The sequence below is a fragment of the Nomascus leucogenys genome, chromosome X (genome assembly GCF_006542625.1).
Source record: "Nomascus leucogenys isolate Asia chromosome X, Asia_NLE_v1, whole genome shotgun sequence".
NCBI lineage: Eukaryota > Metazoa > Chordata > Mammalia > Primates > Hylobatidae > Nomascus > Nomascus leucogenys.
Window position 1 is genome coordinate 97,080,872 of NC_044406.1, and position 17,367 is coordinate 97,098,238.

The window sequence follows — 17,367 nt, forward strand, 5'->3', positions numbered from 1 at the left end:
TATATGGGTTATAGGTTGGGTATAGGTACCTAAATAATAAACAGATCACAGTATGTACAACATTTTTATGCAGCGTCTTCTAAAACTTTATTGAAGAACATAAAAGTAGACCTAAATTAATTGAGAGATAAACCATGACAATTACCTCAAGACTCTTCATAAATGTTAATCAATCTCAAACAAAAATCTCAATAGTGTTTTTTGGTATAACTTGACAAACTGATTCTAAAATTTGTATGGAAGGATTCAGGTCCAAAAATAGCCAAGAAAATCCTATAATGCCAAAGAAGAGCTTGCCTACCAAATGGCACGGATTTTTATAAAACAATATAGTGACGGCACAGGAAATAGTCAAATAGATCGATACAACAGGAAAAAATCCAGTAATAGAATCATATATATATATATATATATAGTTTTATAGATCAGTGGAGAAAGGATAAACTGTTCAGTAATTGGTATTGGGATAATTTACTTTGTAAGGAAACAAACCGATTTCCACATTGGTGAAATCATTTTACATGCCCACTAACAAAGTATGAGGATTCTGATTTTCTCCATACCTTTACCAACAACTTGTCTTAAAATTTTTTTTTTGCTTACTACAGTTTTCCTAGTAAGTGCGAAGTGATATCTATTTGTGGTTTTAATTTGTATTTCCATAGTGAGTAATAGACTAATGATGTTGGGAATTTTTTATATGATTTTTGGCCATCTCTTTATCTTCTTTGGAGAAATGTGTCTATAAGTTCTTTAGCCATTTTTAAATTGGTTGTTTGTCTTTTTGTTGTTTAGTTATAGGAGTTCTTTCTATATTCTGGATATTAAACCATTATCAGATATATGATTTACCAATATTTTCCTCCACTCTACAGATTGCCTTTTCACTTTTTTATTGGTAATTTGTAATTTTTGTGGGCATACAGTAGATGTATATATTTATGGGTTACATGAGATATCTTGAAACAGGCATGGAATGTGAAATAATCACATCAGGGTAAATGGGGTATCCATCACCTCAAGCATTTATCCTTTGTGTTACAAACAATCTAACTATATGCCCTTTTAGTTGTTTTTGAATGTACAGTTAAATTATTTTTTACTATAGTCACTCTGTTATGCTAGCAAATACTAAGTCTTATTTGTTTGTTCTATTTTTTTTAGTAGAGACGGGGTTTCACCATGTTAGCTAGGATGGTTGCGATCTCCTGACCTCATGATCCGCCTGCCTTGGCCTCCCAAAGTGCTGGGATTACAGGCGTGAGCCACCACACACAGCCTCTTTCACTTCTTTAGTTAAAATAATTCCTAGGTATTTTATTTTATTTGTAGCTATTGTAAATGGGATTACTTTTTTTATATTGTTTGCTGATGGCATATAGACATACTATTAATTTTTGTATGTTGATTTTTGTATCCTGCAACTTTATTGAATTTATCAGTTATAATAGCTTTTTTTCAGTGGAGTCTTCAGATTTTTCCAAACATAAGATAATATCATCTGCAAACAAGGATAATTTGACTTTTTTTTTCCAATTTTGATGCCCTTTACTTCTTTCTCTTGTCTGATTGCTCTAGCTAGCATGTGCACTACTATGATGAATAACATGAGTGGCAGTGGGCATCCTTGTCATGTTCCAGATCTTAGTGAAAAGGCTTTCAGTTTTTCCCTATTCAGTATGATATGAGCTATGGGTCTGTCATATATGACATTTATTATATTGAGGTATGTTTCTTCTATACCTAGGTTTTTCAAGGTTTTTAACATGAAGAGATGTTGAATTTTAACAAATGATTTTTCAGCATCTCCTTCATTTTTTTGATATGATGTATTACATTAATTGAATTGCAAAGATTCAACCATACTTGCATCCCTGGGATAAATCCTACATCATCATGATGAATAATTTTTTTACTATGTTGTTGAATTTTGTTTTCTAAAGTTTTGTTGAGGATGTTTGCATCAATATTCATCAGTGATATTGGCCTATAGTTTTCTTTTGTTGATGTGTCTTTGTTTGGTTTTGGTATCAGGCCTCATAGAATAACTTTGGAAGTATTCCCTCCTCCTCTATTTTTCAGAATAGTTTGAGTAGGATTGGTATTAGTTCTTCTTTAAATATTTGGTAGAATACAGTGGGGCAGGGCCAAGACGGCCTACTAAAAACAGCGGCATTCAGAGGTTCCCATTGAAAAGAATCATAATAAGCATGTGAATCCTTCACCGGAAACTAAGGTATCCAGGTTCTGTCATCAGAACTGACTAGGAGGCTGGCGTGATCCATGGAGAGGAAGGAAGAACAGTGTGGTGTGGTGGCCCACCTTAGAGCCACATGGGACAGGGGAGCCCCCTCCCCCCAACCAAGGGAGGCAGTGAGTGAGCATGCTACCCAGTTTTTCCACCGAACTGTGCAACCCATGGAACCGAAGATCCCACTCATGTACCCACGCCATCAGGGCCTAGTGTTCCAACCCTGGAGTTGTGCAGATTCTCAAATGCCTCTCAGCTAGAATCTGCTTAAGCCAACTGATATACTGGGGGAAGGGATGACCAGCACCACAGCTGTGGCAGCCTGCTGTCTAAGCCATTTGAGTTTCTTGGGGGAAGGGCAGCACCCAGTGCTGGGACTCACAACTGTCTAACAAGCTAAGCTCCCTGGGCAGAGGAAGGGAAGCATCCATCTCTATAGCTCCAGGCTGCGTTTTTCCCTTGCTGGAGACAGGGAGGCTGGACATCTTGGTTCGAAGATGTGTTGCCCACAGCCCAACACACCAGCTGTGGCAGACTGTGGCCAGAGTGCCCCTTCAGGCCTAACCCTGACTCATCCTTCCTCATTGGGTGGGGCTTCCCTGCAGGAACTCCAATAACTCTACCCAGATGCTCAGGGACAGAACCCGGATTTCCCTGAACCTGAGCTCGTAGGAGGAGGGGTGCCCACAGTCTCTGTGGACCAGCAGACTTATCCTTTCCTCCTGGCAGTTCTGAGGAATCTGAGCAACCAGATGAGTAGGTTTTCCCCCAGTGAAGCACACCACCTCCACCAAGTGACAAAGTGCTTCACTAAATGGGTCCTGTTCCCTGTGCTACCAAACTGGGTGAGACACTCCAACAGGGGATGTCAGACACCATATACAGGAGTGATCCTACTGGCATCAGATTGGTGCCCCTTGAGGTCAGAGGAGCAGGCACCCATTTTTGCCATTCTCCAGCCTCCTCAAGTAACATCTCCAGGTGCGTGAGTGAACCAGATTAATAGGGCCTGAATGAACCCCCAGCAAACCACAGCAGCCCTACAGAAGAGGGAGCTGACCATTGGAAACAAACAAACAAACAAACAAACCAGAAAGCAACAACATCATCAACAACAACAAAGCCCCCACAAAAACTCCATCCAATTGTCAGCAGCTTCAAAGATTGAAACTAGACAAACTCACGAAGATGAGAAAGAATAAACGAAAAAATGCTGAAAACCCAAAAGACTAGAGTGCATCTTCTCCTCCAAATGATCGCAATGACTTTCCAGCAAGGATGCAGAACTGGACAGAGGACGAGATGGATGAAGTGACAGAAGTAGGCTTCAGAAGATGGGTACTAAAAAACTACGTTGAGCTAAAGGAGCATGTTCTAACCCAATGCAAAGAAGCTAAGAACTTTGATAAAAGGTTACAGGGGCTGCTAACTAGAATAACCAGTTAACAGAAAAACACAAATGACCTGATGAGCTGAAAAACACAGCACGAGAACTTCATGAAGCATACACAAGTATAAATATCTGAATTGACCAAGCGGAAGAAAGGATATCAGAGTTTGAAAACCACCTTGCTAAAATAAGGCATGCAGACAAGATTAGAGAAAAAAGAATGAATAGGAATGAACAAAGCCTCAAGAAATATGATACTTCATAAAAAGACAAAATGTAACATTGATTGGGGTACCTGAAGGAGATGGGAAGAATGAAAACAAGTTGGAAAACACACTTCAGGATATTATCCAGGAGAACTTTCCCAACTTAGAAAGACAAGCCAACAAGCAAAATAAGGAAGTACAGAGAACACAACTAACATACTCCATGAGAAGTTCAACCCAAAGACACATAATCATCAGATTCTCCAAGGTCAAAATGAAAGAAAAAATGTTAAGGGCAGCCAGAGAAAAGGCCAGATCACTTACAAAGGGAAGCCCATCAGACTAACAGCGGAAATCTCAGCAGAAACCGTACAAGCCAGAAGAGACTGGAGGCCACCCTAAAGAAAAGAATTTTCTTTTTTTTTAATTATTATTATACTTTAAGTTTTAGGGTACATGTGCACAACGTGCAGGTTAGTTAAATATGTATACATGTGCCATGTTGGTGTGCTGCACCCATTAACTCATCATTTAACATTAGGTATATCTCCTAATGCTATCCGCACCCCCCACCTCACAACAGGCCCCGGTGTGTGATGCTCCCCTTCCTGTGTCCAAGAGTTCTCATTGTTCAATTCCCACCTATGAGTGAGGACATGCAGTGTTTGGTTTTTTTGTCCTTGCAATAGTTTGCTGAGAATGATGGTTTCCAACTTCATCCACGTCCCTACAAAGGACATGAACTCATCATTTTTTTGGCTGCATAGTATTCCATGGTGTATATGTGCCACATTTTCTTAATCCAGTCTATCATTGTTGGACATTTGGGTTGGTTCCAAGTCTTTGCTATTGTGAATAGTGCTGCAATAAACATACATGTGCATGTGTCTTTATAGCAGCATGATTTATAATCCATTGGGTATATACCCAGTAATGGGATGGCTGGGTCAAATGGCATTTCTACTTCTAGATCCCTGAGGAATCACCATGCTGACTTCCACAATGGTTGAACTAGTTTACAGTCCCACCAACAGTGTAAAAGTGTTCCTATTTCTCCACATCCTCTCCAGCACCTGTTGTTTCCTGACTTTTTAGTGATGGCCATTCTAACTGGTATGAGATGGTATCTCATTGTGGTTTTGATTTGCATTTCTCTGATGGCCAGTGATGATGAGCATTTTCTCATGTGTCTTTTGGCTGCATAAATGTCTTCTTTTGAGAAGTGTCTGTTCATATCTTTTGCCCACTTTTTGATGGGGTTGTTTTTTTCTTGTAACTTTGTTTGAGTTCATTGTAGATTCTGGATATTAGCCCTTTGTCAGATGAGTAGATTGCAAAAATTTTCTCCCATTCTGTAGGTTGCCTGTTCACTCTGATGGTAGTTTCTTTTGCTGTGCAGAAGCTCTTTAGTTTAATTAGATCCCATTTGTCAATTTTGGCTATTGGTGCCATTGCTTTTGGTGTTTTAGACATGAAGTCCTTGCCCATGCCTATGTCCTGAATGGTATTGCCTAGGTTTAAAGAAAAGAATAATTTTCAACCCAGAATTTCATAACCAGCCAAACTAAGCTTCATAAATGAAAGAGAAATAAAATCCTTTACAGACAAGCAAATGCTGAGGGATTATGTCACCACTAGGCTTCCCTTGCAAAAGCTCCTGAAGGAATCACTAAATATGGAACAGAAAAACCGGTACCAACCCCTGCAAAAACACATGAAAATATGAAGAACAATGACAAGAAACTGCATCAACTAGTGTACAAAATAACCAGCTAGCATCATGATGACAAGATCAAATTTACACATAACAATATTAACCTTAAATGTAAATGGCTACATGTCCCAACCAAAAGACACAGACAGGCAAATTGGATAAAGAATGAAGACCCATCGGTGTGCTGTATTCAGGAGTCCCATCTCATGTGCAAAGATACACATAGGCTCAAAATAAAGGGATGGAGAAAAATTTACCAAGCAAATGGAAAGCCAAAAAAAAAAAAAAAAAAAAAAGCAGAGGTTGCAATCCTAGTCTCTGACAAAACAGGCTTTAATCCAACAAAGATTCAAAAAAAAAGACAAAGAAGGGCATTACATAATGGTAAAGGGAACAATTCAACAAGAAGAGCTAACTATTCTAAATACACAGGCCTCCAATATAGGAGCAACCAGATTCATGAAACAAGATCTTAGAGATCTACAAAGAGACTTAGACTCCCACACAATAATAGTGGGAGACTTTAACAACCCACTGTCAATATTAGACAGATCAATGAGACAGAAAATTGACACAGATATTCAGGACTTGAACTCAGCTCTGGACCAAGAGGACCTAATAGACATTTACAGAACTCTCCACCCCAAATCAACAGAATATACATTCTTCTCAGCACCACTTATCTCTTATTCTAAAATCATCCACATAATTGAGAGTAAAACTCTCCTCAGCAAATGCAAAAGAATGGAGATCATAACAAACAATGTCTCAGACCGCAGTGCAATAAAATTAAAACTCAGGATTAAGAAACTCACTCAAAACCACACAACTACATGAAAAAGCAACAACCTGCTCCTGAATGGCTGGGTAAATAAGACAAAGGAAGGCAGAAATAAAGATGTTCTTTGAAACCAAAGAGAAAAAACAACGTACCAGAATCTCTGGGACACATTTAAAGCAGTGTGTAGAGGGAAATTTATAGCACTAAATGCTCACAAGAGAAAGCAGAAAAGATCTAGAATTGACACCTTAACATCACAATTAAAAGAACTAGAGAAGCAAGAGCAAACAAATTCAAAAGCTAGCAGAAGACAATAAATAACTAAGATCAGAGCAGAACTGAAGAAGATAGAGACACAAAAAAACCCTTCAAAAAATCAATGAATCCAGGAGCTGTTTTTTGAAAAGATCAACAAAATAGATAGACTGCTAGCGAGACTAGTAAAGAAGAAAAGAGAGAAGAATCAAATAGCTGCAGTAAGAAATGATAAAGGGGATATCACCACCAATCCCACAGAAATACAAACTATCATCAGTGAGCACTATACACACCTCTATGTAAATAAACTAGAAAATCTAGAAGAAATGGATAAATTCCTGGACACATACACCCTCCCAAGACTAAACCAGGAAGAAGTTGAATCCTTGAATAGAGCAATAACAAGTTCTAAAATTGAGGCAGCAATTAATAGCCTACCAACAAAAAAAAGTCCAGGACCAGATGGATTCACAGCCAAATTCTACCAGAGGTACAAAGAGAAGCTGCTATCATTGCTTCTGAAACTATTCCACACAATAGAAAAAGAGGGAATCCTCTCTAACTCATTTTATGAGCCAGCATCATCCTGATACCAAAACCTGGCAGAGACACAACAAAAAAAGAAAACTTCAGGCCAATATCCCTGATGAATATCAATGCAAAAATCCTCAATAAAATACTGGCAAACCGAATCCAGTAGCACATCAAAAAACCTATCCACCACGATCAAGTCAGCTTCATCCCTGGGAGGCAAGCCTGTTTCAACATACACAAATCAATAAACATAATCGATCACATAAACAGAGCCAATGACAAAAACCATATGATTATCTCAATAGATGCAGAAAAGGGCTTTGACAAAATTCTATAGCCCTTCATGCTAAAAACTCTCAAGAAACTAGGTATTGATGGAACGTATCTCAAAATAATAAGAGCTATGTATGACAAACCCACAGCCAATATCATACTGAATGGGCAAAAGCTGAAAGTATTCCTTTTGAAAACTGGCACAAGAAAAGGATGCCCTCTCTCACCACTCCTATTCAACATAGTATTGGAAGTTCTGGCCAGGGCAATCAGGCAAGAGAAAGAAATAAAGGGCATTCCAATAGGAAGAGAGGAAGTCAAATTGTCTCTCTTTGCAGACGACATGATTGTCTATTTAGAAAACCCCACGTTCTCAGCCCAAAATCTCCTTAAACTGATAAGCAACTTCAGCAAAGTCTCAGGATACAAAATCAATGTGCAAAAACCACAAGCATATCTACATACCAATAATAGACAAACAGCCAAATCATGAGTGAACTCCCATTCGCAATTGCTACAAAGAGAATAAAATACCTAGGAATCCAACTTACAAGGGATATGAAGGACCTCTTCAAGGAGAACTACAAATCGCTGCCCAAGGAAATAAGAGAGGACACAAACAAATGGAAAAACATTCCATGCTCATGGAAAGAATCAATATTGTGAAAATGGCCATACTGCCCAGAGTATAGATTCAATGCTGTCCCCATTAAGCTACCATTGACTTTCTTCACAGCATTAGAAAACACTACTTTAAATTTCATGTGGAACCAAAGAAGAGCCCGTATAGCCAAGACAATTCTGAGCAAAATGAACAAAGCTGAAGATACCATGCTACCTGACTTCAAACTATACTATAAGGCTACAGTAACCAAAACAGCATGGCACTGGTATCAGAACAGATATATAGACCAATGAAACAGAACAGAGGCCTCAGATGTAATGCCACACATCTACAACCATCTGATCTTTGACGAACCTGACAAAAACAAGCAATGGGGAAAGGATTCCCTATTTAATAAATGGTGCTGGGAAAACTGGCTAGTCATATGCAGAAAACTGAAACTGAACCCCTTCCTTACACCTTATACAAAAATTAACTCAAGATGGATTAAAGGCTTAAACGTAAGACCTAAAACCATAAAAACCCTAGAAGAAAACCTAGGCAACACCATTCAGGGCATAGGCATGGGCAAAGACTCCATGACTAAAACACCAAAAGCAATGGCAACAAAAGCCAAAATTGACAAATGGGATCTAATTAAACTAAAGAGCTTCTGCACAGCAAAAGAAACTATCTTCAGTGTGAACAGGCAACCTAAAGAATGGGAGAAAACTTTTGCAATCTATCAATCTGATAAAGGGCTAATATCCAGAATCTACAAGGAACTTAAACAAATTTACAAGAAAAAAACCACCCCATCAAAAAAGTGGGTGAAGGATATGAACAGATACTTCTTAAAAGAAGACATTTATGCAGCCCACAAACGTATGAAAAAAAGTTCATCATCACTGGTCATTAGAGAACTGCAAATCAAAACAACAATGAGATACTATCTCATGCCAGTTAGAATGGAGATCACTTAAAAATCAGGAAACAACAGATGCTGGAAAGGATTTGGAGAAATAGGAATGTTTTCGCACTGTTGGCGAGGGTGTACATCAGTTCAACCATTGTGGAAGACAGTGTGGTGATTCCTCAAGGATCTAGAGCCAGAAATATCTTTTGACCCAGCAATCCCATTACTGGGTATATACCCCAAGGATTACAAATCATTCTACTATAAAGACACATGTGCATGTATGTTTACTGAAGCACTGTTCACAATAGCAAAGACTTGAAACCAACCCAAATGCCCATCAATGATAGACTGGATAAAGAAAATATGGCACATCTATACCATGGAATACTATGCAGCCATATAAAAGGATGAGTTCATGTCTTTTGCAGGGACGTGGATGAAGCTGGAAACCATCTTTCTCAGCAAACTAATACAGGAACAGAAAACCAAACACTGCATGTTCTCACTCACAAGTGGGAGTTGAACAATGAGAACTCATGGACACAGGGAGGGGAACATCACACACCAGAGCCTGTCAGAGCTGCGTGGCTAGGGGAGGGATAGCATTAGGAGAAATACCTAATGTACATGACAGGTTGATGGGTGCAGCAAACCACCATGGCGCATGTATACCTATGTAACAAACCTTCACATTCTGCACATGTATCCCAGAACTTAAAGTATAAAAATAAAAAAAGAACAAAAAATTAATAAAATTTCTATGTGCCAACAGTGAACAATCTGAAAAAGAAATTAAAAAGTAATCCCATTTCCAATAGCTGTAAATAAAATAAAATATCTAGTAATTAGTCAAACAAGTGAAAGATCTCTACAATGAAAACCATCAAACATTGATGCAAAAAATTGAAGAGGACACACACAAAAATGGAAAGATATTCCATGCCCATGTGTTGTAAGAATAAATATTGTTAAAATGTCCATGCTACCCAAAGCAATCTATAAATTAATTGCAATCCCTATGAAAATACCAATGATGTTCTTCAAAAAATAGAAAAAAACTCTAAAATCTATGTCAAACCACAAAAGACACAGAATACCCATAACTATCCTAAGCAAAAAAAGAAAAAAAAAACTGGAGGAATCATATTACCTGACTTTAAATTATACTACAGAGCTATAATAACCAAACAGCACAGTAGTGGCAGAAAAACAGACACATAGACTAGACCCATGAAACAGAGTAGAGAACCCAGAAACAAATCCATACGTCTACAGTGAACTCATGATAAAGATACCTAGGACGTACATGGGGTAACAAACAGTCTCTCCAATACTGAGAGAAAAACTGGATACTGAGAAAACTGGATACTCATATGCAGAAGAAGGAACTAGACCCCTATCTCTTGCCATATACAGAAATCAAATCAAAATGAACTAAAGACTTAAATCTAAAACTTCAAACTATGAAACTACTACAAGAAAACATTGGAGAAACTCTCCAGGACACTGAACGTGGCAAAGATTTCTTCAGTAATACCCCACAAGCACAGGCAACCAAAGAAAAAACAGACAAATGGGATTGCATCAAGTTAAAAAGCTTCTGCACAGCAAAGGAAATAATCAGTCAATAAAGTAAAGAGACAACCCACAGAATGAGAGAAAATATTAGCAAACTACCCATTTGTCAAGAGATTAATAACCAGAATATGTAAGGAACTCAAGCAATTATATAGGAAAAAAATCTAATAATCCAATTAAAAAAATGATCCCAAGATCTGAATAGACATTTCTCAAAAGAAGACATACAAATGGCAAATGGGTATATGGAAAGGTGCTCAACATCATTGATCATCGGAGAAATGCAAATCAAAACTACAATGAGATATCATCTCACCTCAGTTAAAATGGCTTTTATCTAAAAGTCGGCCAATAACAAATGCCTGGGAAGGATGTGGAGAAAAGGGAACCCTCGTACACTGCTGGTGGAAATGTAAGTTAGTAAAACCACTATGGATTACAGCTTGGAGGTTCCTCAACAAATTATAAATATAACTACCATACAATCCAGTAATTCCACTCCTAGGTGTATATGTAAAAGTAAAGAAATTAGTATATCAAAGAGATCTGCATTCCCATGTTTATTGAGGCACTATTTACAATAGCCATGATTTGAAAGCAGTCTAAGTGTCCATCAACAGATGAATGAATAAAGAAAATGTGGTACATATACACAGTGGAGACCTATGTAGCCATAAAAAGAATGAGATCCAGTCATTTGTAACAACATGGATCGAAGTGAAAGTCATTATGTTAAGTGAAATTAGTCAGGCACAGAAAGACAAACATCGCATATTCTCACTGATTTATGAGGGCTAAAAAATAAAACAGTTGAACTCATGGAGATAGAGTGTAGAAGGCTAAGAAGGGAAGTCAGGGGGTGGAGGGGAATTCAAGAGGGTTAATGGGTACAAAAAGTAGTAGAAAGAATGAATGAGACTTAGTATATTTCCTAGCACAACAGGGTGACTATAGCCAAAAATATTTTAATTGTACATTTAAAAATAAGTAAAAGTATAATTGGATTGTTTGTTACACAAAGGATAAATGTGTGAGGTTAATGGGAACCCCATTTACCCTGATGTGATTATTATGCATTGCATGCCTGTATCAAAATATCTCATGTAACCCATAGATATATGCACCTACTATGCACCCAGAAAAAGTTAAAATTAAAAATTTAAAAAACCCAGTTATACAGAAATCATACACAAAAATGTGTATACTATGTGATTCCGTTGGTACAAATTGCTGAAACAGGCTAAAGTAATCTAAGATGATAGCGGTCAGAACAGTTGCCTGTTCTGGAATGGGGAGGTATTGATGAGGAAGAGGATAAGGGAAATTTTTGGAATGTTGGAAATGTTCGATACCTTGTTCTGGGTAGTAGTTAAAAAGTGTATACATATGTAAAATGTTGTCAAAATAAAACAAAAGCTAGAAAAAGCAGTGGTAGTCAGTACTTTGTTTTCCACCCATCTGCTGTGTACCTTCCCATACGGGGCTTTCCCAAATTCGCCAATTTCAATATTTATACCAGAATAAATACCAACAAGTTTTGTGTGTGCTCTGACAACTTGGTTTCCCCCTTGTCCCTGAGCTGCCCAGACAAGGAAATAACCTGGGTACTTGTTAAAACACTTGTAATCAATTTCAGCAAAGTTAAAAAAAATCAAAAACTTAGCCCCTAATGTAACTGACCATATAGGCCTCCCCAGTATACAGAGCTTTATGTGCTGTGCCTGGACTATGTAAAGAAAATTAAAACTGGATTTCTAACAAAAGGGCCAAAGTGTCAAACCACTAAAAGCAGAAAATTCCCATTGCAACACAATGCCAACTCTCACACTGGTTTATGATGAGAGAAAGTGAAGATTTACAATATACTTCTCATAAAGTTTTGACAGTCACTGAACTGGGACCTCAGGGGGCCAGCTCAGAGGTTCTACATCATTACCTATAGAGAGAGGGCAAAGAGAGAGACTGCTTAGTCACAGAACAGTCTTTGTCTTTAGAGGATTCTCACACCTGGACTTCCTGAGCTCTGTGACTTGGGATTTTCAATATTTATACCAGAATCAAAGCAAGAAGTGAGTTAGACCCTCAGCCCAAGCTCAGAGTTGTCATGTACTGTGTTAGTCCATTCTCGCACTGCTATAAAGGCATACCCGAGACTGGGGGTAATCTATAGAGGAAAGATGTTTAATTGACTGACAGTTCCACATTGCTGGGCAGGCCTCAGGAAACTTATGGCGGAAGGTGAGAGAGAAGCAAAGACATGTCTTACATGGCAGCAGGTGAGAGAGAGTGAGAGACTGAAGGATACGAGCCCCTTCTAAAACCATCAGGTCTTGTGAGAACTCACTCACTACATGAACAGCATGGGAGAAACAACCCCCATGATCCAATCATCTCCCACCAGGTCCCGCCCTTAACACATGATGATTATGGGGATTACAATTCAAGATAAGATTTGGGTGGGGCACTGAACCTAACCATATCATACACCAACTGCAGATGAATTGCTTATAGTCACTCTTCTGGCATCCTTGGAAGCTTTGCAAGCTAGGTTATGCTTCAGTAAGAAGCAATCTCAAAATTTCAGTGGCTTACAATAAATGTTTGTTTCTTGCCATACTACATGTCCAAAATAGGTTGGTAGAAGGGCAGTGTAGATGGTTCTACTCATAGTAGATCTTAGCTGACCTCACTCTGGGACACTAGTCAACAGAAAAGGAGCCACCTGGGATGTTGCCAGTCAACAAAGCATACAGAAAAGGGAATGTGGCAAAGCAAGCACTGTTTCTTTAAGCTTCCATCTAGAAGTGACACATGTCACTTCTGCTCATAGTTCATTGACTGAAGCAAGTCATATGTCTAAGCCTGATTTTTGAAGGAGTAGGGAAGTATAACCCTTCTAAAGGCAGAGATGCTGCATGGAAGGACACTGAATATGGATAAACAATGTAATAATCTACCAGAGAAGTCATAATAAATATGTGTTAAATCTTGAATAAATTAAATAATAGATACTCTCTGAACATGAATGTCTAGGCAGCTCATGAAAATACCCACTGTCCACTAGCTGGCTGCTTACTGTGCCTCAGAAACCACCTGTGGCACAAAATTCATTGCGTGGGGCTTAAAACATTGCACTACCAGAAGTCATTGGCTACCAGAGAGCAAAACCCCAGGGTGAGCAAGCTAGCAAATCCCTGAGGTAGTGACTGCACATTAACCTGTATCAAATTAGTATAATATTCAGATTCATTGTCCTACAATGTGCTGTTATCATTGAAAGCAGACAGCACAACCTTAGACATTTTATTTAATGCCTACTATATGCCAGGCACTATGTAGGCTATTTCACATCTATATCTTTCTTTCTCCTCTTGCCAATTCCAATTTAAATATGATGCAAAAGGTTATGAGTTGACACTAACTCTAGGACTGGGGTTCACATCTAGCCCCATGTCCCGGCCTCAGACAGGTATTTGCCGGAGAATTCTGAGCCTTTCCTATTCCCTTTGCCTGTAGCAAGATGTCCCTTTTCTACAGCTACTGAAAGGCTAGACTGCCACTGCTGCTACTCCTGGCTGTGGCAGAAAGACAATGCTGTCACACCAAAGAAAAAATCTGTGACCTGGTAGAGAAAAAGGTAAAGAGTCAGGGAACAAGTTGGCTCTACTCAAGTGGCTGAAACCAGTGTTTAACAAAAGCTTTGAGAGCACTGTGGGCCAGGGCCCAGATATATACATATACACGTTCAGGGCATGCTGGGAAGCTAGTAATCACATATCTGGGGCAGGCCTGGTGCCAATCAATAAAAGTAACAGGAAGGAGGTAGGCAGACCCAACCAGACTCATGTCTTCAATGGAAGTAATTGGATCATGCTGATCTATAAAGAGGGTGATGAATACAACAATCACTGTAGCCAGATGCAGCATTGTCATGCAGCAGTGATAATGGGAGTAAAGACTATCAACACACCCTAGTGGACAATGTTAATCCTGTGTCTGAGGAGGAAGACAAAGTCCAAGATTGTTTCTACCTCTTTGAGATGGATAAGAGCCTGGTCTATTTCCCGGAGATCTCCCACCTCGGGATGGGTTCTGTCTTACTTATCATATTTGCATCACTAATTGCTGTCTTTGTCATTAGGGGGTTCCTATTCCAGCAACTGATGGTGGGAGCCAATGGAATTGAACAGATTCCCTGGCTTAGCCTTCTGGCAAGCTCTTCACAACCTTGTAAAAGATGGTTGTTACTTGGTGTGTCATTCTAAGCCCTGAAATGTGCCTGCTGTATATGGTGGTGCGAGGGATGACCAGCTGGGGAAGGAGTCAGAAGAAAAGGATGGTCATTTACCACCAATGGGATTGTACTTTAAATATCTAGCCTCTTCTTCAATTTCCCAAACCAGAGCATACTCTGACATATTTCTCAAGCATCTCCACTTCAGTCTCTCACTACACCCTTAATATTGCTCTTGCTTTCCAGTTTGCTTTTTATTTGCATCCTCTTTTCACTAGTCAAATTGCCTTAACTTTGTTCCCTATTTTCTATTTTTTTCTCTAGAGAGGTACAGTTTAGAATAGAACTAATATAGTGGAAGACAGCATGGTGATTCCTCAGGGATCTAGAACTAGAAATACCATTTGACCCAGCCATCCCATTACTGGGTATATACCCAAAGGAATATAAATCATGCTGCTATAAAGACACATGCACACGTATGTTTATTGTGGCACTATTCACAATAGCAAAGACTTGGAACCAACCCAAATGTCCAACAATGATAGACTGGATTAAGAAAATGTGGCACATATACACCACGGAATACTATGCAGCCATAAAAAATGATGAGTTCATGTCCTTTGTAGGGACATGGATGAAGATGGAAACCATCATTCTGAGCAAACTATCGCAAGGACAAAAAAACAAACACCACACGTTCTCACTCGTAGGTGGGAATTGAACAATGAGAACACTTGGACACAGGAAGGGGAACATCACATGCCGGGGCCTGTTGTGGGATGTGGGGAGAGGGGAGGGATAGTATTAGGAGATATACCTAGTGTAAATGACGAGTTAACGGGTGCAGCACGCCAACATGGCACATGTATACATACGTAACAAACCTGCACGTTGTGCACATGTACCCTAGAACTTAAAGTATAATAAAAAATATAAAAAAAGAATAGAGCTAATATAGTAGGGCCTATAAAAACAGAGGCTATTGTACTTTCTTGGTATCAGTAGGTACATGTAGTGGGCAAAATGGTGTGGCAGTCTCCCTGACCCTGCTTTTAAATATATTTTCACAAGTGTTTGAAACACTGAATTTCTTTAATTTAAAAGAAAAATTGTCATGTACTGCCCATAGTCACAAAGCTAGTCCAATAAGTCATAACAAGTGCAGGGGAAGAGCAACACTCACGATGCCACCTGGAGAGGGAAATTTACAGGGACAGCAGCAAGACATTGGGTGCTTGAGGTGAGGGGCAGTATGCACTTCATAAGGCAGAAGAAATCTGCCCAAAGGAAAAAACCCCAATAATAGATTTGGCCTACTTTATACTTCTTCCTAGAACCACCTCTTTCTTAATCTGCACGTGGGATTGGGTGGTGTTTTGTTTCTTTCTTTTTTTTTTAATATGAGGGAAATAACTAACCCGATTATCCGGAGGGGTCCTTTGCAGAAATCATCTCCAGGGAGCTGTAGAAATTTCTTTCAGAAGACAACTGTCATGGAGTCTGGCCGGCCAATCAATCAGCTTCCTGCCAGTGTCTACTGGCACACTTGTGTGATTATGCATTTATTGAATTATAAAGCCTGCCAGAGTGGTTTTAGCCCTTTCTACCACATAATAGACAACTCAGCAGGAAAGTGAAGTTTAAAAGCCATGTATGGTAGGTCACACCTGATCATGGCACCTTCCCCTCCAGAAAGAAGAAAAAAATAGAACATGGATGGCAAAGTTAATGAAGATTAACAAGAGGATTTCTCTCCAAAAGGACAGCACCAATGGGGTCCTCAGGTGTTTAGCAAATCCTTTCCACACCACACAGGCATTCTTCTTATTCATTTATCTATTCATTCGCATATATTTATTGAGCATCTATTGTGTTCCAGGCATTGTGTTAGGTGCTAGAGAAGAAATAATAGACAAAATAGATCTGACCCCCACCTTTATCAAGCTTAGAGTCTAGTGGAAATTTGCTACAGACACAACAAATGCACAAATAGATATGTCATCACAAATTAGGGTGAGTGCTGTGAAGAAATTGGACAGGGTTGCAATTGAAAACAAAAGAAGGAGGCCCATTTTAGAGATGGTCAAGGAAGACATCTTAGAGGAGGTGACATTTAGGCTGAGACAGGAAGGATACAAAGCACCCAACATGATAAGCAGCTAAATGTTTACACAGCTTTAAGGTGTCTCTCCACAGATTGCATAATAATAGCTAAGGAAAAAGTAGTAAATTTGTAAGGGAGAAACCAGGTAACCTCTTGATCAGAAGATCAAAATTAATATAACCAATGAGGACAAGATGAATATTGTGTGCCTTCATATGTGATATCCCAAGATGAACACAACATCGCTTATATAGTATTCTGGCATAACCTGAATTTAATAGTGAGAAATAACAAACCCAAAATGAGAAGCATTTTATTTTATTTTTTTAGGGCATTTTATTTTATTTGTTTATTTTTTATTATACTTTAAGTTTTAGGGTACATGTGTACAACGTGCAGGTCTGTTACATATGTATACATGTGCCATGTTGGTTTGCTGCACCCATTAACTTGTCATTTAACATTAGGTATATCTCCTAATGCTATCCCTCCCCTCTCCCCACACCCCATAACAGGCC

At 38.9% G+C, this 17,367-nt stretch overlaps 1 pseudogene; it reads left to right on the top strand.

Moving 5' to 3' along the window:
- Positions 1-12,320: 12,320 nt before the first annotated feature.
- Positions 12,321-14,969, top strand: LOC100588934 (annotated as a pseudogene).
- The last annotated feature ends 2,398 nt before the right edge of the window (positions 14,970-17,367 follow it).